Source organism: Herpailurus yagouaroundi, unplaced genomic scaffold, assembly GCF_014898765.1.
Source record: "Herpailurus yagouaroundi ecotype Mexico unplaced genomic scaffold, PumYag 198, whole genome shotgun sequence".
Lineage (NCBI taxonomy): Eukaryota > Metazoa > Chordata > Mammalia > Carnivora > Felidae > Herpailurus > Herpailurus yagouaroundi.
The window spans coordinates 26939238-26948872 of record NW_024412429.1 but is presented as its reverse complement, the minus strand read 5'-3'; the positions used below and the strand labels follow the sequence as shown (position 1 = coordinate 26948872).

At 39.3% G+C, this 9635-nt stretch overlaps 1 long non-coding RNA gene across 1 annotated transcript; it reads left to right on the top strand.

The window, feature by feature from the left end:
* Nucleotides 1-409: 409 nt before the first annotated feature.
* LOC121013384 (uncharacterized) lies at nt 410-2366 on the top strand. The gene is made up of 2 exons (XR_005782676.1): nt 410-1256; nt 1510-2366. It is a non-coding gene; the product is annotated as an uncharacterized LOC121013384 (long non-coding RNA).
* Nucleotides 2367-9635: the final 7269 nt, after the last annotated feature.

Sequence of the window (9635 nt, the reverse complement as noted above, 5' to 3'; positions counted from 1 at the left end):
AGAAGTGCACAGGAAACTATGTCTGGAAACTAAAAAATCAAATGGAACATCTAAACTCGAAAATTAATATCTAATATCAATAATTAAGAACTCAGTGGATTGGTTTAACATGGCTTAGATATAGTTGAAGAGAGAGATCATAAACTGGAGGATGAATCAGAGGAGGAAGAAAGAGATTGGATGGAGTTAAACATACTAAGGTTTTGCTTTGACCAGGAAATGGTAAGTGTATTAATAGTAATTAATAGTTAACAGAGGGGAAATATAATACAAATAATAAATATTCATAGTCCAAAAGAAGGGTAGGGGGAGAAAAAGAAACACAAAGCAGATGGAACAAATTTAAAACAAATACCAAGATAGTGAGTTTAAATTTATATATACCAGTTATAACATTATATGTAAGTGAATAAAAATTCTCATTAAAAAACAAAAATGGTCAGACTGGACAAGACAAAATAAACAGACAAAAAAAAAAAAAAAAAACCCAAACCAAACTGAAACTCAATTCAATGTTGTACACAAGTGCATGGTGGACATTACAAGAATTCAGAAAAGTTGAAAATAAAAGGATGGAAAATGACATAACATGTATATATTAGCTAAGTCAAAGCTCAGTTACCTATATATCAGACAAAGTCGACTTTAAGGCAACAAGCATTACTAAGAATCAAAAGAGATGTTTCATAAAAAGAAATGGTCATTCCAACATAAGGATATCACAATTATATACCTAGTAAGATGTAAGGCAATACCGAAGAACAAACTGGAAAAATATAAAAATATGCAGTTATATTAACTAAAAATTTAAGAAATTAATATGCAATTATAGTAGGATATTTTAACACCCTTACTTCAGTAACTGACAGAACTAGTGACCAAAAACCATTAAGTTAATCAAACAGGATGAAGATTTGAACATAATCAATAAAACTGACCTCTTTGATGTACATAGAGCATTGCACTCAACAATTGCGCATGGAACTCTTACCAAAACTGACCATATACTGGGCGATAAAGTTTCAAGAAATTTCAGATAAATTAAATCATACAGAATATGGTTTATGATCATAGCAGAATTAAGCTATTAATTCAAAGCTAAAGATAAATAGAATATTTTCTGCTTAGAAATGGATCAAATAAAATATATTTAAATGCATGTCAAAGAAAAACTAGTGGAAATTAGAAAATATGTTGAATGGTGATAAATAGAACAGGTCAAAGCTTGTGGGATGCAGTTAAAAAGCCATTCGTAGGTAGTTTTATTTTATTTTTTATTTTATTTTTTAATTTTTTTTTTTAACGTTTTATTTATTTTTGAGACAGGGAGAGACAGAGCATGAACAGGGGAGGGTCAGAGAGAGGGAGACACAGAATCTGAAACAGGCTCCAGGCTCCGAGCTGTCAGCACAGAGCCCGACGCGGGGCTCGAACTCACGGACGGCGAGATCATGACCTGAGCCGAAGTCGGACGCTCAACCGACCGAGCCACCCAGGCGCCCCTCGTAGGTAGTTTTAAATACATATGTTAGAAAAGAAAGGAAGGAAATTGGTGATCTAACCATCCATCTCAGGGAGTTAGAAAAAGAACAGCCAATTAAACGTGAAGACATTAACACAAATCAATGAAACAGAAAACAAAATGTACAACAGAGAAAATAAAATAGATAAAACCAAAGACAGTAGTTAGTTCTGTAAATAATGCACCATAATTGATAACACTTGGGTAAGACTAATGAAAGACATGGACGAAGGTATAAATGACCACTATCAGGAGTGAAAAATGCTACAGATACTGCAGAATTTTAAAAACTTTTAAAAAGATATCATGAACAATTTGTGCCAACAAATTGGAAAATTTAGATGCAATCAATTAATTTCTTGAAAAATACAGCACCCAGTAACTGATACAAAACAATGGGAAAGTCTATTGAAGAAAAATTAAATCCCTAACTTAAATCTCAGATAGCTTACCCAAATAGTTCTTTTAAACATTTCAGGAGGGAAGAAGATTTACCATACCAATGCACTGGTGGTTGAAACAATCTGTACGATCGTTTTGGGAAACTATTTGGTAGTATCTCCTATAGCAGAATGGACCCATGCCATATAACCCAACAGTTTCTCTAAGTTTATACTTAGGAGATGTCACAGCAACGTTATTTATAGTGGCCAATAATTGGAAACAGTTTAAATGTCAGTTCACATTAGAATGGATAGATTGTGGTATAGTCATACAATAGATTACTATATGACAATGAAGATGAATAAACTACTCCTACAAGCCCCAATGTGGATGAATCTCACACATAGAGTTTGAACAAAAAGAAGGCAGACACAAAAAGATACTTTTTTTTTTTATAAAGTAAATGAAACACACACACACACACACACACATGCAAACTCACACACCACACAGAGGCAAAACAAATCCATGTTGTTATTCATCAGCAAAGTGGTTTCCTCTGGAAAGGAGGGAGGAGATAGTGATGCCCCCGCGACGGGGGGGGGGTTTTCTGAAATGCTGGGCTGTGTTCTATTTCCTGACCTGAGTGGTGGGTTACAGGAAAGAATTTACATTATACGAATTCATCATTTTTACAATAAAAAGCTTCTAAAGGGAAGTTGAAAAATTAAAGTGAGAAATGAGATTTAAAAAAAAAAATTAATGTTTATTTGTTTTTAAGAGAGAGAGAAAAAGACAGAGCTCGAGCAGGGGAGGGGCAGAGAGAGAGAGGGAGACACAGAATCTGAAGCAGGCTCCAGGCTCCGAGCTGTCAGCACGGAGCCCCACATGGGCTCGAACCCGCAAACCGCAAGATCATGACCTGAGCCGAAGTCGGACGTTTAACCGACTGAGCCAGTCAGGTGCCCCAAGAGATGAGATTTTTTAAAACACTCTAATATACACTCAGTTATTACAATTTTAAACTCTTCTTTTTGGTGTGCCATACTTCAGCTATTTGCGCGTCTCATCTTCGTTGCTCAGAGTTCTTTGGATGCAAATGACAGCCCCCTGCCTCACACCCTCTTGAGCAAAAAGGGAAATTATTTGATCTGAAAAGACCAACGGGATCCAGGGCCCAAATAGTAGGGTTACCAGGATTATGGTTCTCCTCGTCTTGTGACTCCATTCATTTCTTCTTGACTTTATCCTGCAGATAGGCTGTCTTCGCATGGTCAGCAGAATTCAAGCAGAAAGAACCAGTAGACTAGATTGGACCCTTGGTGGTAAAGTTTAGGCATGCTGGATTGGAGGGGCTTCAAATGCCCACAGACCCCAAGGTAACACAGGAGTAAAAACAGTGTGATTGCCTTGAAGCAAATGCAACTTCAAGACAAGTCAAATAGCCTCCTGCCCTTCTTTCAAGCAGATTGTAGTCCAGAAGCTTCTCAGTGGGAATCCTGGAGCGGGCGCTGTCTGAACTAAATACACTATCAAATGCTACGCTGCTTTAGGCCCAGCCCTGAGGCCAGGACTGGCTGAGGGGGTTAGGACTCTACTGATGATCCCTTCCAGGCTACAGGTATCGAGGGCACAGTGCTTCCTCCAAGGAAAAGATGTGGGTAGGCGAGAGCCGTATGTCTGTTCTTTGCCAAATGTTTATTTTTGCACATTAGGAAAATTTAGTACATACTGCCAAATTGCCCGTCAGAAGAACTCCTACAAATGGACAAGAAGAAGACAGATGACTTAATATTATACCAACAGTTTTTGAGCGTATCTATTTGGTCTCACCCTTGCTAATATTGGATATTATGAATATTTAAGTTTTTGTCAGTCCAATGGGCAGAAGTGATAGAATATCTCCTTATTGTAAATTGGCCCGATATGTTTTGGTCATTTGCGTTTCTTCTTCTGCGAACTACCCATCATATCCCATGCCAGTGGTACGCAAATGGGGGACACATAGTGGGAGTGATCATCTCTGGCAGGGAGGACAATTTTACCACTGGTCTTATTCAGGGTTGCTGTGCATGATGGTCGTAAAAAGCAGACTGTCTTGTAGTTGATTTTATTACTGTTTTTAAATTCTGTAGAGACAATGCCCCTGCCCCTCATCACCTGCTCCAGGTAGGCTACACCCCCTGCCTCTCTCACTTTCTTCTGTGTTGTTTGTCTTTTCTTATTGCTTTCTGTGATTTCTGTTGTATCCTGGATATTAATGCTCTATTGTATTTGTTGTGACTGTTTTCTCCCATTCTGTTCTTGTGTCAAATATGCTTTATGTTTAGTTGCTTTGTTTCCTTTAACTTTTGAAGATCATTAGTTAACTTGTATGGCAGGCAACTAATTTGTTATAAAAAGCTTTCACTCTCCTTCCTTTGGGTATTGCTTTAAATTACTCCCAGACTGATTTGGAGGACTTCTGGATCAGTTTTCTAATAATGGGCAAGGGAGAAGCCAGATGGTCCAGCTATGACAGCATAGCTAGTCAGTACTAGATATTTTTGGGAGATGAATTGCGTCACAGCAAAAAATCTCCCTGCACAAAGGATGAGTCATGGTCATGACTGATTGGCTGGTAGCATCTGTAGTTAACTCTGGTTTGCTACCTTCTGACTCACGATTTAAGCGTCAATGGATTGGGCACTTTCTCTCTGGTTTTTAATTCAGAGAAACATTCATAACATTCATAATATTCAGGGGTTTGGTTTCAGCTGGATGATAGTGTATATATATATATGTATATAGTGTATATATATATATGTATATAGTGTATATATATGTATATAGTGTATATATATGTATAGAGTATATATATATATTCTCTGCTCAAGCTGTGACTGGTCTATGTGAAGAATAGTCCTGAGAATTTCTCAAGACATAGCCTTGCCTTGCCTGAAGATGACAGCTGTGTGTCAGCAGGGGCCATCACCTTGGCCTTGTAGTGTGTACAATTATTTCATGAAGAGCTGTCGCTGTATCTGCAACCTCACCCACCTGCCTGTTTGCTTAGAAGGCAGATTGTCAGCCAGAAAAGAATGGGCTCTATGCGCTGTAGGCAAAAGAGGATTAGTTGTGCAAACGAAGTCTGCAACAAGACCTGATCTTATGAAAAACAAGCTGGCCACGTGACTAAAATCACATCTGTGGTGTTCAGGTTTTCTGTTCCCAGTCTTATCATACACATGTCATAAACTCACACACAACTACACACACATACACATAGGCTCATGTTGATTTATTATGCATAAATACTGACACATATAATTACAAACACTCACACAGAACTGTATGCATACGATGGGGCGCCTGGGTGGCTCAGTTGGTTAAGCGCCCAACTTCGGCTCAGGTCATGATCTCACGGTTCCGGAGTTCAAGCCCCGTGTCGGGCTCTGTGCTGACAGCTCAGAGCCTGGAGACTGCTTCACGTTCTGTGTCTCCCTCTCTCTCTCTGCCACTCCCCCATTCATGCTGTCTTTCTCTCTCTCTCAAAAACAAATAAACATTAAAATTTTTTTTTTTTTAAAGAACTGTATGCATAAGACACACACAAAAGTACACATATATACCGGCACATATTACACATATATGCTCATACATATCCTCACAAGTATGCACTCATATATATTCACATAAATAACTACATACATATTTCATAAAACCCTCCTATTTGGGGCACCTAGGTGGCTCAGTCTGTTGAGAGTCTGACTCCTGCTCAGATCATGATCTTGTGGTTAGTGAGTTCGAGCCCCGCATTGGGCTCTGTGCTTGGGATTCTGTCTCTCTCACTTTCTCTCTGCCCCTCCCCTGCTCATGAGCTTTCTCTCTCTCAAAATAAATGAACACACACACACACACACACACACACACACACACACACACAAAACCTCCTTCTCTGCAAGGAACACAGCTTTTCCACTTGGAGATCTGGGTACCATTTGTGATGAAAATGCTGCTGGAGTTCACCATCCTGCTGTTTGGTTGTGGAACTTTTGGGGGCAGGTGGGGTCTCTCAGCACCTTTTGCAGCCCCTTCCTTTGGTACTGAGTCCCCAGGGATCCTCGGGCCCAACCATGCCCTCTGGCGCTGAGCAGATCGAGTCAAGATATGGGTGGTTCTAAGCTCCTTTGTTCAGGCTTGTAACCACTGTCATCTCAGGTGCTGGCACAGAACCTCACACACAGAAAGTGTTCAGTATTTGTTGAAGAAATCCAAGAATTTGTGATTTCCTTCTTCATACTTCTAATTTTTAAAATTAAAACATTTTTTTTTATTTGGGTAATATCTTGTCTCTTTCCCCTTGCCTGGCTTTTAATAGAAGTGCCCAAAGTGATGTGTAGATTTCTTAGAATAAATCTCTCCATGGGGAGGGGACAGTCCTACATAACTTCTTAAGTCTCTTGAGGATTTAGCCAGAGATGCCAAAACGCTCAGACATCATTTATAGGTGAACTATTTTATAGGTTCCCATTTTATAGGTGAACTAACTGAGGCCCAGAGATGTTAAGTGATTTCTCCAAAATCACCCAGTTAGTTAGCAGAACCGGGACTAAGGGCTCAAATGGCCTGATCCTAGGACTAGTGCTATCCCCCACTTTTCACCTTGATTAGACTCCAGCGATTTTTATTCCAGGGAATAACTCCCTGGGAAAAATGTTAAGAAAACAAGAGAATTGAACATGAATTCTTTACCCAGAGCATTACAATAGTCTGTGAGGGATTATACTGGTTTGGCCAGAGCTTTGCAGTGTCCTAATAAATCTAGTCTATGCGGTCACATGGGTTGTGCTCCCATCTGACATATTTTTAACTTCATGACTTTGGGCATGATGAAAGGCATCCCTATTACCCTATTCCTATAAATTCGAGACCTGACTTTCAAATTTTTTTAGCATATAGGATCTCTGAATGGTCCACGGCTGGTTGCCTCTGCCTGGTGGATGCCAGAGCAGTCTCAGGTTCGCGCTGGTTCTCAGCCTTGCCCTACTTGTTGTGTTGTAGCTAATGTTGGTGACCACCATTTCATTAGAACAACCAAAGCTCTGTCTCATTCATTTTGAAGAGTTTAGATTTATTTCAGAACACTGACCTTTATTTAGCCAAGGCTGTGATTTATGGTAATACCGTATGTTTCTTGTCACTTCATAAACCCGAGTTTGACCCTTTCTGTTGTTTGTTTTCTTAGTTACCGTGTTTGTTATCACTCTTGCATTGGCTATTTATTTATCGAGCTGAGTTAACTCTAGCTATGTCCAGGTTTACTTGGAAACTTGGTATATGTGCGGTGGAGCATTTAAGTGCAGTGCGTGGCATAAACTTTCCAAACAACATGTAAGAATGCTGTGTATTTGTATTTGCATAGTCGTGTTTATTCTATAAATAACATAATATGCTTCCATGTTTATATGGTAAAGTGCATCAAATTTGAATACATGGTGTAAACAGTCAAATCTGGCAGCTGTTAATAGCTATGACTCTCAGTTCAACTACTGTTCCCTTCCCCAAAGACAAACTAACATGTTAAATACAAATGGTAGATAAGATAAAAATGGATAGGACGTAGTGAACACTGATAGCGGTTAAGTTAGGGTGATGGAATTAACACTCATTTTCTCTCTTCTCTGTTTTCTGCATGTTCCATGATGTAATTTTATTTATTTTTTATTGAAAAGAATGCATTTATTATTTTAAACGAAAGGCAAACAAGAAGAAAGACAAGAAAACAACAACGCTGAGAAACATGTTTGTAAGAATCCCCCAGGTGGAGGGTGTTGTGTGGGAGTGTATTAATGTCATTGTGGCTTTTGTCGTCTGTTGGCATCCTGCTTTCACAAAAAGGTCCCACCCATTTATGTTCCTCTTCCTTTTATTGCTCTTAAGGTTTTATCTTTTTGTTTTTCATTTTTGTAATGGCTGTCAGATTGAAAGTCTCTTTTTCTCTCACCTGTCCCTCTCTTAACACAGTATCTTCTTACTTGGCTTCCATTGTGGTTTCGTGTTCTTTGACATAAAATGTCACATTGACTGTCCGCACTGAAATAATGAGTTTTATGCCCAGGTATGTTTTAATTATGACATGGAGTAATTGAATGTCATGATATATCATTTTGTCAAAAAATCATTATAAAATCGGATAGACGTTGCTGGTCGTGGAGGCTTTAAAATCCAGCAGGAAGAAGGACTTGCACTTGGCTGTTGCCAACTCGATTGTGTTGTTGGTGATTTATCTCATCTCTTGTCTCCTGGAAGAGTGAATCAGCTTCTGTGAATAATTTTTGTGCCATGGATCAATGAGCCTGTAGGCTTATTTTGTGAGTTAAGTGTTTCTATCAAATATCCTTATTTATACAGGAAATGATTTCTTTTTATAGTTTGTCCTTGTCAGGAAAGATAATAGGAATATCCTTTGAAAATATAGGTGTAAAGGCCCACCAACAGGAACAGCATTAAATCTAGGACAAATTTAATACATGTGCGTTTATGTGCGTGCGTATGTGTGTATGTGGGAACATTCACACACATGTACAGCAGCAATTGGCATTTGCACAACTCTCAGGATACCACCGAGGAGACTTCACTTCGAGTGTGGAAGGTACAACTTAACAAGATTGGGGAGATCTTTATCACTATCATTTATGAATGCTTCTATTCAAATGGAATGCCCTTATGGTTGATCTAATGATAACTTTAACTTTTAGGTTATAAAGTACAGAAATATAAATGGTTTAAACCTTGTGAAGATTTACCCAGATACTTGACTTGAATCCTAAATCTTACTTGCCAGTTTATGGTGGCAACAAATTTTAGAGGCCAGAGTCATCATTTTTATTTTGTATCTTCTTTTAGGAGATTCTTTACGTTTTGTCTAAGCGCCATACCCAGCGTGGGGCTTGAACTCATGACCCCGAGATCAGGAGGAGCATGCTCTTCTGACTGATTCAGCCAGGTGCCCCAATTCTTTACATTTTAAATTACTTTTATGTATCCTAAGTACTGGATTTAACTACTGGTTGGAGGGGAAGGAGCTGAGGATGTTTTCCTGAAATGATTTCTCCCCTAATGATATCTTAGTCTTATTGAAAAGCAGCTTCAGTTTTGCAACGAACACATAATACTTTATTAGCTAAAAAAAAAAAGAGCTGTTTAAAAATGTGTATTGGGGCACCTGGGTGGCTCAGTCGGTTAAGTGTCCGACTTTGGCTCAGGTCACAATCTCATGGTTCTTGAGTTCGAGCCCCTCATTGGGCTCTGTGCTGACAGCTCGGAGCCTGGAGCCTGCTTTGGAATCTGTGTTTCTCTCTCTCTCTGCCCCTCCCCTGCTCACGCTCTGTCTGTCTGTCTCTCTCTCTCAAAAATAAGTAAACATTAAAACAATTTTTTAAGTATTAAAAAATGCATATCTATACCATGCAAAAAGGAGCAAAAACAGCCTTAAGGGCAGGGTTTAATTTTTTTCCCAATTTTAGCTAACTAGTTCTCTTCAACATTTATTTATTTTTGGGACAGAGAGAGACAGAGCATGAACGGCGGAGGGGCAGAGAGAGAGAGGGAGGCACAGAATCGGAAACAGGCTCCAGGCTCTGAGCCATCAGCCCAGAGCCCGACACGGGGCTCGAACTCGCGGACCGCGAGATCGTGACCTGGCTGAAGTCGGACGCTCAACCGACTGCGCCACCCAGGTGCCCCA